This window comes from Sycon ciliatum, chromosome 13, assembly GCF_964019385.1.
Source record: "Sycon ciliatum chromosome 13, ocSycCili1.1, whole genome shotgun sequence".
In the NCBI taxonomy this organism is placed as follows: domain Eukaryota; kingdom Metazoa; phylum Porifera; class Calcarea; order Leucosolenida; family Sycettidae; genus Sycon; species Sycon ciliatum.
Window position 1 is genome coordinate 19812696 of NC_088655.1, and position 13947 is coordinate 19826642.

General features: G+C 50.5%; 1 protein-coding gene across 1 annotated transcript in view; it reads left to right on the plus strand.

The window, feature by feature from the left end:
- Window positions 1-4051: 4051 nt before the first annotated feature.
- Window positions 4052-13947, plus strand: part of LOC135829923 (uncharacterized) — a 176955-nt gene continuing 167059 nt past the window's right edge. The window contains exons 1-4 of the mRNA XM_065342302.1: window positions 4052-5405; window positions 5847-5898; window positions 6911-7030; window positions 12699-12818. The gene's annotated coding sequence lies outside the window, so the exon portion shown is untranslated. The remainder of the gene's footprint in view (window positions 5406-5846; window positions 5899-6910; window positions 7031-12698; window positions 12819-13947) is intronic.

A 13947-nucleotide genomic window follows, 5' to 3' on the forward strand; every position in this document is an offset into this window, starting at 1 on the left:
CCGTGTTGTGTTGTGTAAGAGCCTCACTGGCAGTGCGGCTCTCATGTTGCAATCCTTGTCGGACACGCAGCGGGAGGATCGCGCGGAGATCGAGACCGCTCTGCATGCTCGCTTTGGTGACACGGGCAAGGCGTTGCTCCGCCAAACTGAGCTTCAGGCTCGGAAATGCCGGGCGGGTGAGACCCTAACTGAATTGAGCGATGCCATCCAGGTATTGATGGCTAAGACATATCCGGGGGCGCCTGGTACAATTCTTAACACTGTGTCTATCCGTGCTTTTTTGGACGCTTCGTCTCCCGACATGCGCCGTCGTGTGGGGGACCATGAGCCGCAGACGCTAATACACACCGTTCAAAAGGCAGCCGTCCTGGAGACGCAGGACCAGTTGCACCCGGCCGCTGAACCTGTGTTCATCGCGTCGGCCACGCCTGAAATCACGGCGCGCCTGGATAGTTTGGAGAAACTATGTGCAACGCAAACCAGGCTGCTTGAAAACCTCTGTGCGCAGCGCGAGAGTCCAGCTCCCGACCGCTGGTCACGAGGTCCACGCTGTTTTTGTTGTGGTCAACTTGGTCACCTCCGCTGCGATTGCCGCTCAAATCCAATTGACCGCGGGAGTAATCCTCGTGAACACCAGGGTAACACTAGATCCTTAAACTAGATGACGTGGCTGGTGCGGGTCGTCCCGCCGCCTCACCTAGGTGTGTTGATTCTACCGAGGAAATAGCTGTAGCCCTACCTATTTTTGTAGAGGACGAGAATGAGTGTGACCCTGATACATGTATGCATGTGTGCATGAGTGACGCCGACCCCGCTGGGTCGGTGGTGGTTCCGCCAGGTACGATTCCTGAGATTGTGATAACACCAGATATTGAGCCTGTGTTGTTTTCTAATACTGCCTCTCTGTCTGTTTGTGATGTGTGTGCTTTCGAGCATACTCCGGCGGAATCTCACTTATGTACTCCGGCTGCCGCTCCGCTGTCCACCCCACCGTCTATTACGGTCGAGTTATCGGATTTCCTCCCGGTAGGAGGGGGGGGGGGGCTGTCATGGCTAACACTGACACGGTTCCGTTCTACAACCACCGCGCCGGCAGCAGTGTCTTTGCACAAGGTATGTTGGCCACCGGTAGGGCTAGTTCAGCTGTGTCGTGTCTGGTGGACACAGATGCGGCCATCACATTGGTGAATTTTGCTGTTGTGGAGAATGCAGGACGGTTATTACGTCCTGCCTCTGAGTTGAGTGTATCGGCACTCTACACTGCGGGTGGGGGTACCCTAGACTTCAAGGGCTGTTTACCCCTGACAGTTTGCCTTTAGCAACATTACGCTTTCCGCCCTGGTACTGGCTGTTGCTGGTCTAACCGAGGAGTGTTTGTTGGGTGCCGACATTTTGGCAGCCCATTGTTTTACGCTACATTTAAATGGTTCACCCCGTTTGACCTTAGAGGGGCATACGGTCCCATTGTCCAGGGAACGGTGGTATGTAGTACGGAGTAGTTCCGTCAGGTTCGGGGGTGACGTTCGAGGCACGATGTGGTTAGGGTTTTCAACCCTGTTACTCCTATTAGCCAGTGTATGCGGTTCGGTTCAGGTTTTGTTGCTGTTTAAGTTAGCCTTGGCTTTCACTTTTGCTGTTGCGTTTGTAGTCCAGGGTGGGGTCACGTGGCCCCGTGTGTTCTCGTCCCCCAGTTGCCGTCCCCAGGGCCACCCCGCCTGCTGCTCCGCCAGAACACTATTCTGTCTCCTTGGCGGCTGCCGTGGAAATCCCCCCATGGTCTCAGTTCATTTTGCGGGGAGAGGCTACAGCTCCTCCGGACATGGTTGGTCTGGTGGAGACTGTAGTCGATTACAATTTGGGCTATGCCCTGCCCCGTGCTGTATGTTCTGTCTCTGCGTCTGGTAATATTCCCGTGTGTTGTGCCAATGTGTCGGACGTGCCGGTGTGTCTGGAGCGTGGTGTGTGTTTAGGGCAGTTCGTGCCGGTGGAAGGCCCTCGATCGGATGTTCCGACAATGGTGGGTGCGGCAGTGGATGTGCAGTCGGCGTCTTCCACTTCTTCCACATCTTCTCCGGCGGACCGGTTTGATCTCTCTCGCTTTGCGGGCACGGCACTGAAACGCCAATCTCTGGTCAGTCTCTTGAACAACTTTGGGGATGTGATTGCAAAAGGCGACTGTGATGTTGGGGAAACCCCTATTCTCGAACATGTTATTGATACAGGGACCACACACCCAATCCACCAAGGCCCTCGACGCCTTCCCCCGCCCAGGGTTAGGATTGTTGCCGAGGAGGTGGAGAAGATGTTGGGAAAGGGTATCATCTCCCCTAGTGTGTCCCCTTGGTCTAGCCCCATTGTATTGGTTAAAAAGCCCGACGGTTCGGTCCGGTTTTGTGTAGACTACCGTAAACTGAATGACGTCACCCACAAGGACCCCCCCCCCCATTATCTCGGATTGATGATACACTCGATAGGTTGGATGGGGCTCAGTTTTTCTCGACACTGGACTTACAGTCCGGCTATTGGCAAGTTCCGGTGGCGGGGAAAGACCAGGAGAAAACAGCTTTCATCACGCCACACGGTCTCTATGAGTTCAAACGTATGCCTTTTGGTCTATGTAATGCTCCGGGCACATTTCAACGCATGATGTATGCTGTCCGGTGGGGTCTTTCTACCCTGTATTGTTTAGTTTATTTGGACGACGTCATTGTTTTCTCACACACATTTCGAGACCACTTGGTCAGATTGGAGGCGGTGTTGACCGCGTTGCGATATGCCAAGTTGAAGATTAAACCAAGGAAATGCCATCTCCTGTTAGGAGAGGTTCATTTCCTTGGCCATGTGGTTTCGGCAGAGAAGATCTCAACTGATCCGGAAAAGGTCCAGGCTGTACGTGAGTGGAAGGCGCCAACCAATCTAAAGTCCCTTCAGGCCTTTCTCGTATATGAGTCGTACTATCGCCGATTTATTCCCCGCTTTGCCGCGATCGCACATCCACTGCATGATCTGCTCCGTAGGGACGTTTTGTCTGCGTGGTCAGCTGAACATCAGGTCGGTCCTGCTCGGCCGCTGAAAAAAATTATGCCATAACTGAATTGGAATTGCTAACGGTGGTTTGCGCATGTCGTACATTCAGACCGTACATTCTGTTGCGCCCGTTTTTGCTTCCGACAGACCACGGTAGTCTGCGTTGGCTGATGCACTTTAAAAATCCGGAGGGTCAGATTGCCCGTTGCCTCAGCATGTTAGGGAGTCTCACTTTACCGTGGAACACCGGCCGAGAGCGCAGCATGGGAATGCAGATGGATTAAGTCGGCAGTTTGACACTGACCTGTCAGTTAATGTAGTGTCGTTTTCTATGCCTACCGCTTGTGACATTCGCCAGGCTCAACAAGATGATGCCGAGCCACGTGTCGTGATAGACCAGTTGGCTGCCACTCAGTTCGTTCAGGTTGGCGATAGTTCTGTAGTTCGTACTCTGCTGACTCAGTCCGAGCCCCTGACCATGGTAGACGATGTTTTGTACTGTGACACGTTGCCATCGCTTGCCCTCCAGTTAGTGGTTCCAGTGGTTTTGCGCCCCCAATTTTTGGCCGAGGCGCATGCCGGTCAAACACCTGGCCATTTTGGTTCAGACCGCACATTGGCTCGGCTTCATAAAGTCGCATACTGGCCGGGAATGTCGGTCGATGTCTCGGTGTTTTGTAAATGTTGTACAGTGTGCAAGCGTGGCCAAGATTCGCCTAGGGCTGCAAAAGCCCCGCTCGGCACTGTGCGTGTGGGTGCCCCGTTTGAGGTCATCGCCATGGATATCATGGGACCCCCACCTCTCACTGCTCGTGGTAATAAATATACCCTAGTGGTTGGGGTCTTGGGGACCATTTTTCTAAATGGGTTGAAATTCTTCCCCTGCAGGACATGAGAGCTGAGACGGTGGCGGACCTTTTGGTCGAACGGGTATGAAGTTTGGTGCTCCTAGCCAGTTGCACTTGGATCAGGGCCCACATTTTGAGAGCCGTCTTATGTCATGCCTGTATCAGTTGTTGGGGGGGGGGGGGTGTAAATCACACACGCCCCCGTACCGGCCTCAGTCCGATGGCTTGGTAGAGCAGGCCAATCGCACTATTCAGATTGCTCTTCGGGCGTACGTCGTGGGTGATCAGGCCTCGTGGGACAAACATCTTTCCCTGGTGCAATTTGCCTACAATACAGGGGTCCACCGCTCTACCGGGTTTACTCCCCATCTTGTCCTGTTTGGGAGGGAGGCCCGTCTACCCTTAGACTTGTTCTTACCTCCACCTAATACCCCCGTCGAAACCCCTTTGCCTGTGTACTTGTCCAATCTTCGGTCGTCTTTGGGTCAGGCTTTTGGCGTTGTAAGTGACCGCCTTGTAGCCCAGAGAGTGGCTAAGGCAGCGTACGATCGCCGAACTAAACTACCCAGGGTAAAACCTGGGGACTATGTTTGGCTCCACGCTGTTCCGCCCCCTGGGTCCAGCCCTAAGCTGTTCCGCCCCTGGACTGGCCACTGGCAGGTGGAAGTGGTGAAGGGAGTTGTGTGTGCTATTGTCGGGGTGGGTCCTCCTCCTTCACCCCGACATTCTAAGCACCTGACTGCGCATGTGGATAGGTTGTGGGTGGTGCAGGGTAAGGTAGTTGTTTCCCCAGGGGTTCCAGCTACCGGGCCCGCCACGCCTGAAAGACCGGCGGTTGCCTCCATGGGTGGGCCTGCTCTGTTTCTGCCGGCCCCATTTGCGTGGTCGATCCCCGGGTTCGTTCAGCCCCCGGGTTACCTCCCCACACCTCCCCCATCTCCGGTGGCTGTGCCCCCTGCTGGTGCTCAGGGTTCCCCTCCCTTGGTGGGTAGTCCCCCGGGCACCCCTGCCCCGAGTCCTCCTGATTCTCCTCGCCTGGGTACCTCTTCCTTGCCGGGTAGTCCTTTGGTGACCCCGACGCAGAGCCCTCCGGTTTCTCCCACCCATCCTACTCCGCCCGGGATACTACATCCTCGGCGGACGTGTGCCCTGCCCCTGGGTGGCTATGCTGCCCTTGAGGAGGGTCAGTTAGACCTCTCGTGGAGGGGTTGATAATGTAAATATTTTATACCATGGATACTCCCAGTTGGTTTTGTTTCGTCTTTCTCTTCTCTTTTTTCTTGTCTTTTTTGCTCAGTGTCGCCCTCGCCGACCCGGCCATGGTGTTGGACCTAATCGAGGAGTGGGAAACGTTTTTCGATTCGCTTCCCGAAGACCTGCGTCCGACTTCCTTTCTGACCGCTCCCTCGCCGGTGATGTCTGCAGCGCCAGCGGTGCCTCGCCGCCGACGGTCTCAGCGCGCTCGCCGGAGGCCCTGGGCACACCGAGCGGCGCAGCGTCGCGCCGCCCTCGCTGCTCTGTCACCGGCTGGTAGGGTGCCGGACAGTGCGCCTTCTCCTCCCCCTGTGGGGTCGGAACTGGTCTCCCTCGTTGAGGTCCATTGTGTTAACGAATTACCATAATTTTCCTCATTCTGTATTTTGTTCGTCGTTTATTTTGGGTGAGTGGTGTCCTAGGTTGGTGCTGTTCTGGAAAAGATCCCTACAAGGATAGGGCATTAATAGGTGGAGCAGCTCGTCAGCCGGGGTCCGCTTTGAAAATGTTGCTTTCAGGTTCCTTCATTGTTGCACAGTTTCGCGGGGCTCCCGGCTGGTGTCAACCCTCCTGGCCTACTCGTCACTTGCCCAACGGTCTCGTCTGTGCCTCTTTTGTATTCGCCTATCTATGATGTACATATTTCATTTCTTTCTTCTTCCTGTCTTCTTCTCCTGTCTGTCTTCTCTTTTTTGTTTTCTTCTCTCCCATCCTCAGGTGAGGAAGGATTTTTTTATGTGGACGTATGTTGTCCCTGCCCTTTTGGAGGGTATGTGCCCCTTTTGGCACACGTGTGCTGGGTCCGCGTGGTCGGTGTGCGGACCGCGTGCGGACCGTGCGCGGACTGCGCAGGTTGCCCATGCCTGCATTTGGAGGCATTCTTTTTGTTCTGGTTTTGCCTTCTTCTTGAGACTCTCTTTGGAGTGAAGACAAATATCAGTCCTCTGTTTGTGGAACATGTGAGAGAGTAATCGGAAGGGCTATCGTTAGATCATAAAAAAACCCGACGACATATGCATAGTGCAAAGGGGGGTCAATGGTACTTCATGTTGCTACAGATTGTCCCATCTTGACCAGTGATGGGCTGGTCTGCAGCCAAATTAATATTGATATCTCATCAGTTTACTATTTTTCTTGTCATTGTCAGTCTCTGTTTCTCTTTGTGTTTATCTGTCTGTCTCTCTCTCTCTCTCTCTCTCTCTCTCTCTCTCTCTCTCTCTCTCTCTCTCTCTCTCTCTCTCTCTCTCTCTCTCTCTCTCTCTCTCTCTCTCTCTCTCTCTCTCTCTCTCTCTCTCTCTCTCTCTCTCTCTCTCTCTCTCTCTCTCTCTCTCTCTCTCTCTCTCTCTCTCTCTCTCTCTCTCTCTCTCTCTCTCTCTCTCTCTCTCTCTCTCTCTCTCTCTCTCTCTCTCTCTCTCTCTCTCTCTCTCTCTCTCTCTCTCTCTCTCTCTCTCTCTCTCTCTCTCTCTCTCTCTCTTTGTATGTGTCTTTCTCTGTTTCTCCATGGATATCTGGGATCTCTCTTTCCCCTCTCTTTGTGTGTGTCTTTCTCTGTTTCTCCATGGATATCTGCGATCTCTCTTTCCCCTCTCTTTTTATGTGTCTTTCTTTGTTTCTCCATGGATATCTGCTATCTCTCTCTGTGTGTGTCTTTCTCTGTTTCTCCATGGATATCTGCTATCTCTCTTTGTGTGTGTCTTTCTCTGTTTCTCCATGGATATCTGCTATCTCACTTTCTCACTTGCTCTCATTCTCACTTACTCTCTCTGTCTTACTGTTTGCAGCTACCCGTGCCACTCAACATTTCCAAACACTCACTGTTTCCATTGGTGGCAAGTCAGCACACAAGCACTAGTACTGTGGCCAGTATTGTGGCTAGTACTGTTGTTGGTACTCTGGCCCAGGTAAGACAGTATTATTATACTTTAGAATTCTCGTTATCGGTGCATATTGATGCTAGGGCACTTAGTAACGATGAATCCAAGACCCTAGGTCGGAGGAGTTACTTCTGCCCCGCATGGTGTGTGTTTTTTTGTAAAAAATAAAAATAAAAAAATAAAAAAACCACTTCCATCCAATATGCCACCGACCCTGCTGTGCAGCATCTGATGGTTCAGTGGTATATGAAGAAGGAAGTAACCTGTCTTCAAGTACAGCACTGCTCAATGAAATCCGTCTATGTGGATTAATGCCCCGCCAGGCTATTCGCAGCCCTAGACCTGGAAACGCTCGGATGTGAACTACTGCAGGGTGCTGACTTAGTTCACTCGATGGGATTTCATTGAGCAGCTCTGAAAATGTTGACGACAAAAACTCAGAACAGGTATCCGTTTTAGAAGGCAAGGCCATTTTCTCATTTTCGCATTTTTTTTGGTGAAGTTTTGATGAAAAGAAACTAATGTACAGTAAAACCTGTCAAGACGACCACTCGGATAAGGTGACCACCTGTCCTAGAAGACCACTGCAACCAGGACCAATAGATGCTATTTCCAGTCAAATGACCCTGGATAAGGAGACCACCTGGGAAGAGGGACCACATTTTGAAGGTCCCTTGAGTGGTCGTCTTAGACAGGTTTCACTGCATTATGTAAGTAGACTCAAAAGAGTACTATGTTGACAGGAGTGCCCGGTAGAAGAGTACTATGTTGACAGGAGTGCCCGGTAGAAGAGTACTATGTTGACTGGAGTGCCCGGTAGAAGAGTACTATGTTGACAGGAGTGCCCGGTAGAAGAGTTTTTTTGTTTTTTTTAAATTTTTATTATATACCCGTTAGAAGAGTACTATGTTAACTGGAGTGCCCGGTAGAAGAGTACTATGTTGACAGGAGTGCCCGGTAGAAGAGTACTATGTTGACAGGAGTGCCCGGTAGAAGAGTACTATGTTGACAGGAGTGCCCGGTAGAAGAGTACTATGTTGACTGGTGTGCCCGGTAGAAGAGTACTATGTTGACAGGAGTGCCCGGTAGAAGAGTACTATGTTGACTGGAGTGCCCGGTAGAAGAGTACTATGTTGACAGGAGTGCCCGGTAGAAGAGTACTATGTTGACAGGAGTGCCCGGTAGAAGAGTACTATGTTTACAGGAGTGCCCGTTAGAAGAGTACTATGTTGATAGGAGTGCCCGGTAGAAGAGTACTATGTTGACAGGAGTGCCCGGTAGAAGAGTACTATGTTGACAGGAGTGCCCGGTAGAAGAGTTCTATGTTGACAGGAGTGCCTTGTAGAAGAGTACTATGTTGACAGGAGTGCCCGGTAGAAGAGTACTATGTTGACAGGAGTGCCCGGTAGAAGAGTACTATGTTTACAGGAGTGCCCGGTAGAAGAGTACTATGTTGACAGGAGTGCCCGGTAGAAGAGTACTATGTTGACAGGAGTGCCCGGTAGAAGAGTACTATCAAGAGTACATAACCCCCCAGAGTGTGCAACGCCTGATCCAGCTCTGCATAGGGTCTTGGTCGAGCGGAATCGTATCTTTGCGTCATATTACCGTACACATCTGAGGGGAACCCGGGGAGTCGCGGGTACTCTTGGATCAAAAACAATGGTGCCCTGCCTCGAGACCGGCCTTGCGCTGGTGTGAAGTGTACGCATGACATCAGAAGATCCGATTCCGCTCGACCAAGACCCTACACAGAGCTGGATCGGCGTTGCACACTCTGAGGGGTTATGTACTCTTGGTACTATGTTGACAGAAGTGCCCGGTAGAAGAGTACTATGTTGACAGGAGTGCCCGGTAGAAGAGTACTATGTTGACAGGAGTGCCCGGTAGAAGAGTACTATGTTGACAGGAGTGCCCGGTAAAAGAGTACTATGTTGACAGGAGTGCCCCGTAGAAGAGTACTATGTTGACAGGAGTGCCCGATAGAAGAGTACTATGTTGACCGGAGTGCCCGGTAGAAGAGTACTATGTTGACAGGGGTGCCCGGTAGAAGAGTACTATGTTGACAGGAGTGCCCGGTAGAAGAGTACTATGTTGACAGGAGTGCCCGGTAGAAGAGTACTAAGTTGACAGGAGTGCCCAGTAGAAGAGTACTATGTTGACTGGAGTGCCCGGTAGAAGAGTACTATGTTGACAGGAGTGCCCGGTAGAAGAGTACTATGTTGACTGGAGTGCCCGGGTAGAAGAGTACTTTGTTGACAGGAGTGCCCGGTAGAAGAGTACTATGTTTACAGGAGTGCCCGGTAGAAGAGTACTATGTTGACAGGAGTGCCCGGTAGAAGAGTAATATGTTTACAGGAGTGCCCGGTAGAAGAGTACTATGTTTACAGGAGTGTCCGGTAGAAGAGTACTATGTTGACAGGAGTGCCCGGTAGAAGAGTACTATGTTGACAGGAGTGCCCGGTAGAAGAGTTCTATGTTGACAGGAGTGCCCGGTAGAAGAGTACTATGTTGACAGGAGTGCCCGGTAGAAGAGTACTATGTTGACAGGAGTGCCCGGTAGAAGAGTACTATGTTGACAGGAGTGCCCGGTAGAAGAGTACTATGTTGACAGGAGTGCCCGGTAGAAGAGTACTATGTTGACAGGAGTGCCCGGTAGAAGAGTACTATGTTGACTGGAGTGCCCGGTAGAAGAGTACTATGTTGACTGGAGTGCCCGGTAGAAGAGTACTATGTTGACTGGAGTGCCCGGTAGAAGAGTACTATGTTGACTGGAGTGCCCGTTAGAAGAGTACTATGTTGACAGGAGTGCCCGGTAGAAGACTACTATGTTGACAGGAGTGCCCGGTAGAAGACTACTATGTTGACAGGAGTGCCCGGTAGAAGAGTACTATGTTGACAGGAGTGCCCGGTAGAAGAGTACTATGTTGACCGGAGTGCCCGGTAGAAGAGTACTATGTTGACAGGAGTGCCCGGTAGAAGAGTACTATGTTGACAGGAGTGCCCGGTAGAAGAGTACTATGTTGACAGGAGTGCCCGGTAGAAGAGTACTATGTTGACAGGAGTGCCCGGTAGAAGAGTACTATGTTGACAGGAGTGCTCGGTAGAAGAGTACTATGTTGACAGGAGTGCCCGGTAGAAGAGTACTATGTTGACATCAGTGCCCCGTAGAAGAGTACTATGTTGACAGGAGTGCCCGGTAGAAGAGTACTTTGTTGACAGGAGTGCCGCGTAGAAGAGTTCTATGTTGACAGAAGTGCCCGGTAGAAGAGTACTATGTTGACAAGAGTGCCCCGTAGAAGAGTACTATGTTGACAGGAGTGCCCCATAGAAGAGTACTATGTTGACTGGAGTGCCTGTTAGAAGAGTACTATGTTGACAGGAGTGCCCGGTAGAAGAGTACTATGTTGACAGGAGTGCCCGGTAGAAGAGTACTATGTTGACAGGAGTGCCCCGTAGAAGAGTACTATGTTGACAGGAGTGCCCGATAGAAGAGTACTATGTTGACCGGAGTGCCCGGTAGAAGAGTACTATGTTGACAGGGGTGCCCGGTAGAAGAGTACTATGTTGACAGGAGTGCCCGGTAGAAGAGTACTATGTTGACAGGAGTGCCCGGTAGAAGAGTACTAAGTTGACAGGAGTGCCCAGTAGAAGAGTACTATGTTGACTGGAGTGCCCGGTAGAAGAGTACTATGTTGACAGGAGTGCCCGGTAGAAGAGTACTATGTTGACTGGAGTGCCCGGGTAGAAGAGTACTTTGTTGACAGGAGTGCCCGGTAGAAGAGTACTATGTTTACAGGAGTGCCCGGTAGAAGAGTACTATGTTGACAGGAGTGCCCGGTAGAAGAGTAATATGTTTACAGGAGTGCCCGGTAGAAGAGTACTATGTTTACAGGAGTGTCCGGTAGAAGAGTACTATGTTGACAGGAGTGCCCGGTAGAAGAGTACTATGTTGACAGGAGTGCCCGGTAGACGAGTTCTATGTTGACAGGAGTGCCTTGTAGAAGAGTACTATGTTGACAGGAGTGCCTGGTAGAAGAGTACTATGTTGACAGGAGTGCCCGGTAGAAGAGTACTATGTTTACAGGAGTGCCCGGTAGAAGAGTACTATGTTGACAGGAGTGCCCGGTAGAAGAGTACTATGTTGACAGGAGTGCCCGGTAGAAGAGTACTATGTTGACAGGAGTGCCCGGTAGAAGAGTACTATGTTGACTGGAGTGCCCGGTAGAAGAGTACTATGTCGACAGGAGTGCCCGGTAGAAGAGTACTATGTTGACTGGAGTGCCCGGTAGAAGAGTAGTATGTTGACTGGAGTGCCCGTTAGAAGAGTACTATGTTGACAGGAGTGCCCGGTAGAAGACTACTATGTTGACAGGAGTGCCCGGTAGAAGAGTACTATGTTGACAGGAGTGCCCGGTAGAAGAGTACTATGTTGGCAGGAGTGCCCGGTAGAAGAGTACTATGTTGACAGGAGTGCCCGGTAGAAGAGTACTATGTTGACAGGAGTGCCCGGTAGAAGAGTACTATGTTGACAGGAGTGCCCGGTAGAAGAGTACTATGTTGACAGAAGTGCCCCGTAGAAGAGTACTATGTTGACAGGAGTGCCGCGTAGAAGAGTTCTATGTTGACAGGAGTGCCCGGTAGAAGAGTACTATGTTTACAAGAGTGCCCCGTAGAAGAGTACTATGTTGACGGGAGTGCCCCGTAGAAGAGTACTATGTTGACAGGAGTGCCCCATAGAAGAGTACTATGTTGACTGGAGTGCCCGTTAGAAGAGTACTATGTTGACAGGAGTGCCCGGTAGAAGACTCCTATGTTGACAGGAGTGCCCGGTAGAAGAGTACTATGTTGACAGGAGTGCCCGGTAGAAGAGTTCTATGTTGACAGAAGTGCCCGGTAGAAGAGTACTATGTTGACAGGAGTGCCTTGTAGAAGAGTACTATGTTGACATGAGTACCCAGTAGAAGAGTGCTATGTTGACAGGAGTGCCCGGTAGAAGAGTACTATGTTGACAGGAGTGCCCGGTAGATTGGAGTGTCCAAATAGGGAATACCTACTTTTTGACATACCTCAAACAAATCAGTGTTTGAGAAGGGAAATGTGTTTGGACCGTGCTGTGGAGTTCTACATAATCCGTGGTCTATGCGACTTCATATCGCTTGGGACCGTGCGCGGACTGCGCAGGTTGCGCATGCCTGCATTTGGACGCATTCTTGTTGTTCTGGTTTTGCCTTCTTCTTGAGACTCTCTTTGGAGTGAAGACAAATATCAGTCCTCTGTTTGTGGTACATGTGAGAGAGTAATCGGAAGGGCTGTCGTCAGGTCATAAAAAACCCGACGACATATGCATAGTGCAAAGGGGGGTCAATGATACTTCATGTTGCTACAGATTGTCCCATCTTGACCAGTGATGGGCTGGTCTGCAGCCAAATTAATATTGATATCTCATCAGTTTACAATTTTTCTTGTCATTGTCAGTCTCTGTTTCTCTTTGTGTTTATCTGTCTGTCACTTTCTATCTCTCTCTCTTTCCCCTCTCTTTGTGTTTGTCTTTCTCTGTTTCTCCATGGATATCTGCGATCTCTCTTTCCCCTCTCTTTGTGTGTGTCTTTCTCTGTTTCTCCATGGATATCTGCTATCTCTCTTTCTCACTTGCTCACTTTCTCACTAACTCTCTCTGTCTTACTGTTTGCAGCTACCCGTGCCACTCAACATTTCCAAACACTCACTGTTTCCATTGGCGGCAAGTCAGCACACAAGCACTAGTACTGTGGCCAGTATTGTGGCTAGTACTGTTGTTGGTACTCTGGCCCAGGTAAGACATTATAATATACTTTAGAACTCTCATTATCGGTACATATTAATGCTAGGGTACTTAGTAACAATGAATCCAAGACCCTTGGACGGAGGAGTTACTTCTGCCCCGCACACACTTCCATCCAATATGCCACCGCCCCTGCTGTGCAGCATCTGATGGTTCAGTGGTATATGAAGTAGGAAATAACCTGTCTTCAAGTACAGCACTGCTCAATGAAATCCGTCCAGGTGGATTAATGCCACGCCAGGCTATTCGCAGCCCTAGACCTGGGAACGCTCGGATGTGAACTACTGCAGGGTGCTGACTTAGTTCACTCAATGGGATTTCATTGAGCAGCTCTGAAAATGTTGACGACAAAAACTCAGAACAGGTATCCGTTTTAGACGGCAAGGCCATTTTCTCATTTTCTCATTTTCTCATTGGTGAAGTTTTGATTGAAAGAAACTAATGTACAGTAAAACCGGCGACCACTCGGATAAGGTGACCACCTGTCCTAGAAGACCACTGAAACCAGGACCAATAGATGCTATTTCCACTCAAATGACCCTGGATAAAGAGACCACCTGGGAAGAGAGACCACATTTTGAAGGTCCCTTGAGTGGTCGTCTTAGACAGGTTTCACTGTGTTATGTAAGTAGACTCAAAAGAGTACTATGTTGACAGGAGTGCCCGGTAGAAGAGTACTATGTTGACTGGAGTGCCCGGTAGAAGAGTACTATGTTGACAGGAGTGCCCGGTAGAAGAGTACTATGTTGACAGGAGTGCCCGGTAGAAGAGTACTATGTTGACAGGAGTGCCCGGTAGAAGAGTACTATGTTGACAGGAGTGCCTTGTAGAAGAGTACTATGTTGACAGGAGTGCCCGGTAGAAGAGTACTATGTTGACAGGAGTGCCTGGTAGAAGAGTACTATGTTGACAGGAGTGCCCCGTAGAAGAGTATTATGTTGACTGGAGTGCCCGGTAGAAGAGTACTATGTTGACAGGAGTGCCCGGTAGAAGAGTGCTATGTTGACAGGAGTGCCCGGTAGAAGAGTACTATGTTGACAGGAGTGCCTTGTAGAAGAGTACTATGTTGACATGAGTACCCGTAGAAGAGTGCTGTGTTGACAGGAGTGCCCGGTAGAAG